The sequence below is a fragment of the Gallus gallus genome, chromosome 5 (assembly GCF_016699485.2).
Source record: "Gallus gallus isolate bGalGal1 chromosome 5, bGalGal1.mat.broiler.GRCg7b, whole genome shotgun sequence".
In the NCBI taxonomy this organism is placed as follows: domain Eukaryota; kingdom Metazoa; phylum Chordata; class Aves; order Galliformes; family Phasianidae; genus Gallus; species Gallus gallus.
This window is the reverse complement of record NC_052536.1, coordinates 15,398,612-15,405,338: the sequence shown is the minus strand read 5'-3', so window position 1 is coordinate 15,405,338 and position 6,727 is coordinate 15,398,612.

Sequence of the window (6,727 nt, the reverse complement as noted above, 5' to 3'; positions counted from 1 at the left end):
TCTCTGGCAGCGATCAGCGCAGGAAGAGCGGAGCGGCCTCCCCGCCCGCCGCCGCCGGGTCCTCCCCGCCCGCCGCCGCCGCGTCGCCATGACAACGGGGAGCGGGGCCGGGGCCTGCGCTGCGCGCTCGGGCTGCGAGGCCCTGGGGAGAGGCGGTCCAGGGGCTCAGACCTGTGGCCGGGTACAGCTGTCCTCCCCCACTCCCGTTAAATTCCCGGCAGGGTTTAACAAAAAACGGCAGTAACGACCAGCCTGAGTGTACCGGGATGCTGTGCACAGAGCTGCTGTGGAAGCGTGTGACATCGGGTCCTTGCGGCCAGGGTACTGCTGAGGGCTCTCAGTGGGCACCCGACAGTGCCCATGGGCTGAACCTAAGCTCTGTAATACGAGCGGGATGTGAAAAGCCTCCTGGCAGTCCTTGCCCTGATAATGGTGGTGGTGCCTCCATCAACCCAGCCCTGCCATCCGCCAGCTCCCAGCTCCCTGGTGAGCTCCCTTTACAGCACGGGTAAAATTACAGAACAAACAAAGGGGGTCAAAAACCTGCTGTTATCCTCAAAATAAAGACAAAGCTGGTTGTCATGAGGTGGGCCCCGACCGCAGCTGCCTGGCTTTACCATCTCCAGGCCGCAGCAGCAGCTCCCCAAGCAGCAGCTCTGACAGAACAACGGTACTTTCTGTTGTTTTTGCCCAATTTTGTACTGGAACAGATGGATTCTGTTTTTCTCACTTCTGCTGCAGATTGAGAACAACACCTCTGATGAGCACGGAGGAGGAGGAAAGGGCTGTGGCACCATCACGTAGGCACACACGTGCAATGCAGTGGGGAGCCCATACCTTGATCAGACCTCTCCGTGTGGGTGTGCATCTGACCAGCTGAAAACAGGGAGTCTGGGAAGGACAGGCAAAGGGAACTGCTTTTGAAAACAGTTTAAAGGGTAGCAAAACGGAGGAAGGTCACAGTGGGCTTTTAGTGTGGTGTCTGATAGCAATATCTCTGTGCTAGACTGCTCTGTGCTATTCCAAGGATTTCAGAGAACACTCTCTGATTTATATCAGGGACCCAAAAGCGAGAATCAGGCTTTTGGTTCCCTCAGAATCAATTCCAGCCTCACACAAATGCAGCCAGGGATGCAGACCAGCCAGTATGCAGGGAGCAAGGAGACTTGCGTGCTTCAGGGTCAGGCTGGGTGTGATAGCAGTGGGTCCATGGTCTTCAGGTGGATGGATAAATACTAGATGGGGCCCACAGACCTGACTCCTTTTACCAAAAGATCCACTGAGACCATTTCAGCAAGCTTTGGAAAATAACAGACATGAGGAGGACAGCAGCAGCCAGTCAGACCTGTACGGCTCTTGGGATAATGGCCATTGACATCACATTGCTGAGGAAAGGTGTCATGGTTTAAACCGTTGACAAAAGGACAATAGAGCACAAGGCTAACAAGCGCACTGTGTACACAGAAATGGCAATGAAATGGAGTTCTGATAAAATGCCCAGACATGTCTGAGGTGTGCACATGCCTGAGAATGAGAGGAGCTTGTTATCACAGTCAGACCTGTTACCCAAAGTGAAAAGAAGATGCCAACCAGAGGTCAGTAAAATGTCAGATGCTAATGCTAATGAGATGAATGTAGATGTAAAAAGGAAGAAGCCTGCACTCTTTTCAACCCGGAAATTCAGCAAAAAACATGGAGACAAAGCTCTTTCCAGAAATCTGGTTCCTGATCATTTTTTTGGCTGAGCATCATCCCGGGAGCAACATCCCCATGTGCGTATATGCTGGGACGAGTGGCCACAGCCACTCACCCGCTCACAGTGCAACTAGAGGGAACTTATCACCCGGTGGAAGGACATGGACTGTTTCCTTCAGATGAAGATTTTCATCCGCAAATGAAGCTTTTCTGCATTCCTGGAAAACTCAGGCACAACCCGCCTTGTTCCTCTTTCCCCTCTTGCCTCTCCCCAGGTCTCCACAAAGCTTTCAGTTTCAGGAAGCACAGATGCTACCAGCATCCCCCACAAAAGGCTGCGGAGCCAGGCAGAGAAGATCCAGGCATCTGCCACTGTAGGGCCTTTGTAGGTCCCCACTCCACCGTGATCTGCAAAGGCGTCAGTGGGTTTCACTTGGCTGTACACAGTGAGACAGAAACTGAGCTGAGCTTATTGTGGATAGAGGGGAAAAATTATGCTATTTATCATAACTTGCCATCCCCTAGACAGGCTGGTTGGACAATGCTGTCCCCTGGCAAGGAAGAGGTTAATGCTGCCCTGCTTTAATCTGAGTTTCAATAGGACTGCAGAATCACCCACTTTTATTTTTGGTTCTGCTGCATAACAACAACTGCTCTTTGTAACCTGCACGGAGCAAAGGACCCGTTTCCTCTGGCAGCCTTTAAGAGAGGGGATTAAAAAAGAAGCAGAGGAACAGAATTCGCATTCAGCAAGTGCCAGGTTGTCAAGGTTTCCTCTGCTCTCAGACATAATTTTTTTCTCCTGACAGACACAAAATAAATTTAATACTGTCGTGTCCAAAGAGGAGCTTCAAAAGCAGTGACAACCTGTGGGGTTTGATCTGCTGGTGTGTCCAGGCAGGACCCCAGCCGTGGCTCACACCCCTACCGTTCTGTGCATGGCAGGGAGCAGAGCTCAGACCCTCCTGTACAGAGATACTGCCTGCACAGTGTGATGCCAACATCCAGAGAGGGTCAGCGAGAGTTTTGTGTTTCTCTGCTCCATGCCTTTCCCCATGCAGAACTGAAATCTCAAAATCCCACATCTCTTGCCAGAGGAAAAAGTCGGGGAAACGTCAGCCTGCCTGACAAAGAGGATATGGGCTGTTTTTACACTGCCAAGGAAGCTCATCAAATTCAGTCTGCCGACAGGAAGAAGCTTTCCAGAGGTTTTGTTTTTCAGCTGCCTTCCCCATTTGCATTGCTTTCTATTTCAGTAAGTTACGGAGTGCTGGTGAAGTTTCCATTGCATGATGAGTGTGGGTATTAAACCAAGGCTTCAAAAAGACAAATCTGATCAGCTTGCTGATGCCATGACCCGGCGGCCATACTGGACAAGAGAATGGTTCTGGTAGACAATTTAACTGAGAAAGATTGAAGAGGCATTAACATACTATTAGCACAAGTCAACATCATTTCCCAGAAAAATCAATCTCAAACAAGCCCCATCTTCATTGAGACTACAGGACTGATTGCCAAAGCTAAGGGCAAAGAGGGGATATGGGAAGCATCCAGCATCCAACTGCTAAAAGTACAGCAAAAGAGCTTTAACTGATTCAAAGACTCATTAATTGATTCACAGATTCAAACCCGGCCATCATCCCCAAGGGTCCAAGACCACAGAAGCATGCAGGTAAGCCAACATAGATGGTCTGTCTGTCCCCTCTGGCCATCAGTCCCGAGGGAGCTGTATTTTTAGCAGCTATTTGATTCAAATGCCTAATAAACAACAGGAGGAAAGCCCTTGATGCTTGAGTCACACAAGCATTCCCCAGTAGCTGGCCAGCAAACCCTCCTGCCACTTTTTCTCAGTGAAAACAGGAAAATCAGGGCTCAGCATTGTTAGTCTCTGAGTAAATAAATGAATAAATAAATGCACGTTTCCATCACTGCTCACCAAAAAGGGTTACAAGCGGAATTTTCTCCCCTTTATTAAGTGACCTTTAGAGCCAGTAATGTCTTGCAACTCAGCTATGCAGTGGCCCAGGAAGAACTACTGCAGACAAGTGCAGTATCTCTCTGTGCCTGGCATAGTCCCAGCTTGCCTGACACTACAGACCCCACTCCCACACTTTTCGTCATCGGGTTTCCTGCAGCAGTGGTGCCTCGACACCTCCGGCCCTGCTCAGCAGCCAGCTCTGACTCCTACACTCAGCACTGAGAGCACAAGGGAAAGCAGCCTTCTGCACTGCGTGCTTATCTCCCTCATAAAGAAGCAGGGCAGTTTTGTTTATTGAGTGCCAGTGAATGGCACGGTCTTGGCTGTGAGATCAGCCTCCAGGTCCTGCTCTGGGCACGGCTGCTGGCAGGGAGCTGGAGGCTGCATCCACTTATTGCCATGAGCTGATAAGTTGTTGGAACAGTCTTCAGCTCTTTCAGGACAGTATTATTGAGGGACCCTGAGCTCCTACCTGAAAAAGCTGATGGTTAAACCTCTGCCTTCCAACCACTGTCCTTGAACAGCAGTTTTCACTAAATATCTTGTTTAAAGAGCATGATCTTATTTTTTTCTGCTTGAGCTGTGACCAAATCATCTGTTGTAAGGGATTTTTTAGGGTGCTTTCTTGCTGCTCTCAGTGCATCATGATCAAAGCCTTGCCAAGATCTTCAGCCCAACAGTAGTCATGCTGAAACATATAAAGGACGTACTGGGCCCCAGAAGCCAGCAACCTGTGTGGGAAGAGGTGTTGGAAGGGAGCAGCTCCAACTAGCAGCACAGCACCTGTTCAATCTCAGCTCTGCCCTCGGGGGAAGCCAGAAAGCACAAAGATTTCCTTTTTCTCCATCTTAGAGGGAAGAAAACCCTAAACATTTGTCCTTCTTCTGGAAAGACATTGCTGTTTCCAGAGGGAATGTGAGTCTGCAGAGGCTGTACTAAAGAAGCAAGAGGAAGATTCATACCTAAGCTCACATCCTCCTCCAGCTATCTTCTTACTGAGTCCCTTGGCCAACTCTCCTGTCCTACTTCTCACTGCATTCTAAAGCTTCTCTTTATCAGCACAATAAAGCATAATTAGAATCTGGGGTTACCCAGAGCACTTGTATCCTCATCCCACGCTCATGCCCAAATCTTGAAGATCTTTAGTGCTGCTTTGGGGCTGAGTCTTTTCCATGGGTGGACCTGCAGCATCCTGGCACCTTTCTCTAACATCTGCTTTGTGGATTATGACTTAACAGAACTCAACAATTTCTAAAGCTATTTGTGTTTTTATTAGAAACAGCTAGAAATACCAATGCTATTTCTGACCCATGCAAGCACGGTCTCCCCACATCCACAGGGCACCAAGAGCAGGACTTACAACAGCACCTTGACTTTCTAGAGGAAGCAAATAGCGCTGTCTTATCTGCTTCCTCTGCCTGCTTCAATTTTTTCACCTACTCCGTTGTTGCTGTCTTACTCATCTCCTGCCTGAGAAAGGCAGCTCAGCCTTTCAGTCCCTCCACATGGGAATGCATTCAGCTCTGTGTATTCATTTGGCTTTTAACAGATCATTTTCCCACCAATTTATCCAATTACTTTCTGAACACAACATTTATATTTTGGCCTCAAACATTTCACAGTAATGAGTCAGCGTTAGAACTATGCACAGTGGGGAAAAAAGTACCTTCTGCTTTTCGCAGGTGCTGTTGGATCATTTCATTTGGTGCCACCTAGTTGAGAAACAGTGGATAGCAACCACCCACGCAACCTTCGTTCCTTCCCAGGAGATGTAATACTCTGCTGTGAATAGTAGAAAAATTGCTCTGTAATACTCTTTCCTGAGCATCCTTCCTGTGCCTTGTACACTTTACAGTTCTGCTGTCTCCCAGCTGGAAAAGGCAATAGCTGCTCTGGTGTTCAGTGAACAACCTGTACAGAAGGATCCCAGTCTCACTCTCCCAAAGCAACCATCAGCATGGGTTAAACCTTCAGGCATAGGGCAAGGAAGGAAGACAGAGGCAACATTCTCCATCTTCGTGACACCTACCTGACTTCTTCATTTCCAGAGCTGCTTCAAGGAAGCTGAGAACTGGAACAAGTATCAATCAGAAAGGAAACCAGATTCCTTTCCCTTTTCTATGTCTAGCATGGACATGAATTAAAACTGTAGGGTACCCATCAGCAGGAAATTACTGCTCAAATATCAAGTGCTCAATATCAAATGGTGGGATATCATCTGTGCTCCTGTCAGCTTGTAACAAGCTCTGCGGGGTCATGGTTGAACCACCCACCAAGTCCTGAAAAACACTGCAGGTATCAACTATTCCTAAACAGAGCAGTGCAAAGGTTGCACTGAATTTTGTAGCATCGTTGCCTGGCCTCAGCTGATCAGCTGAATGCAGTCCCCTTGGGCTCACTGCCTGCAGGTTACCTTCTTTAAAAGACAAATACCACTTCATTTTTTTTTTTTTTTTGCTACTTCAACCATGTACTGCAACTGTAACCAGCATTTCCCATCCATAGCAACCAACTACAGGCTTAAGGAGTTATTGTGTCTCCGAGAGACTATGGATACAGATAAAACACCTGGAAAGAACTAGTTTCTTGTTGACTTTCATCCAGTGCAAATATTTGATACCAAGTCAGCTGAAGAAAAGAGCAGTTGGGGGGTTGCTCTGATTTCCCAGCACCTCCATATTCTCAGCTGAGCGCTTCTCTCAGTGTTGCTGCAAGGAGAAAACCAACCACCACCATGGTCACCCAGCCCAGCAGCTGCTATGCAGGAGCAGACCAGAGATAATGATACAGGTAGTTACTTAACATCCCTCTCATGCGATCTGCACAAGTTCTGATGATACCACCTAGGCTTTGGCATGTCCATCTCCTGTCCTGTCTCCTACATTTGCCCACCACCCCCTCCAGCAGCACTGGTGCTGCCTAGATCTGCTCCCCATGAGCCCCAGACACACTTTCAGCCCTTCAAGTTTATACCCTAAACGTGTTTCCTGGTTAGCTCCTCTTCAGCACAACAAAGCTGACATATGATGACACCATTAACTCAGCTGGAGTCTG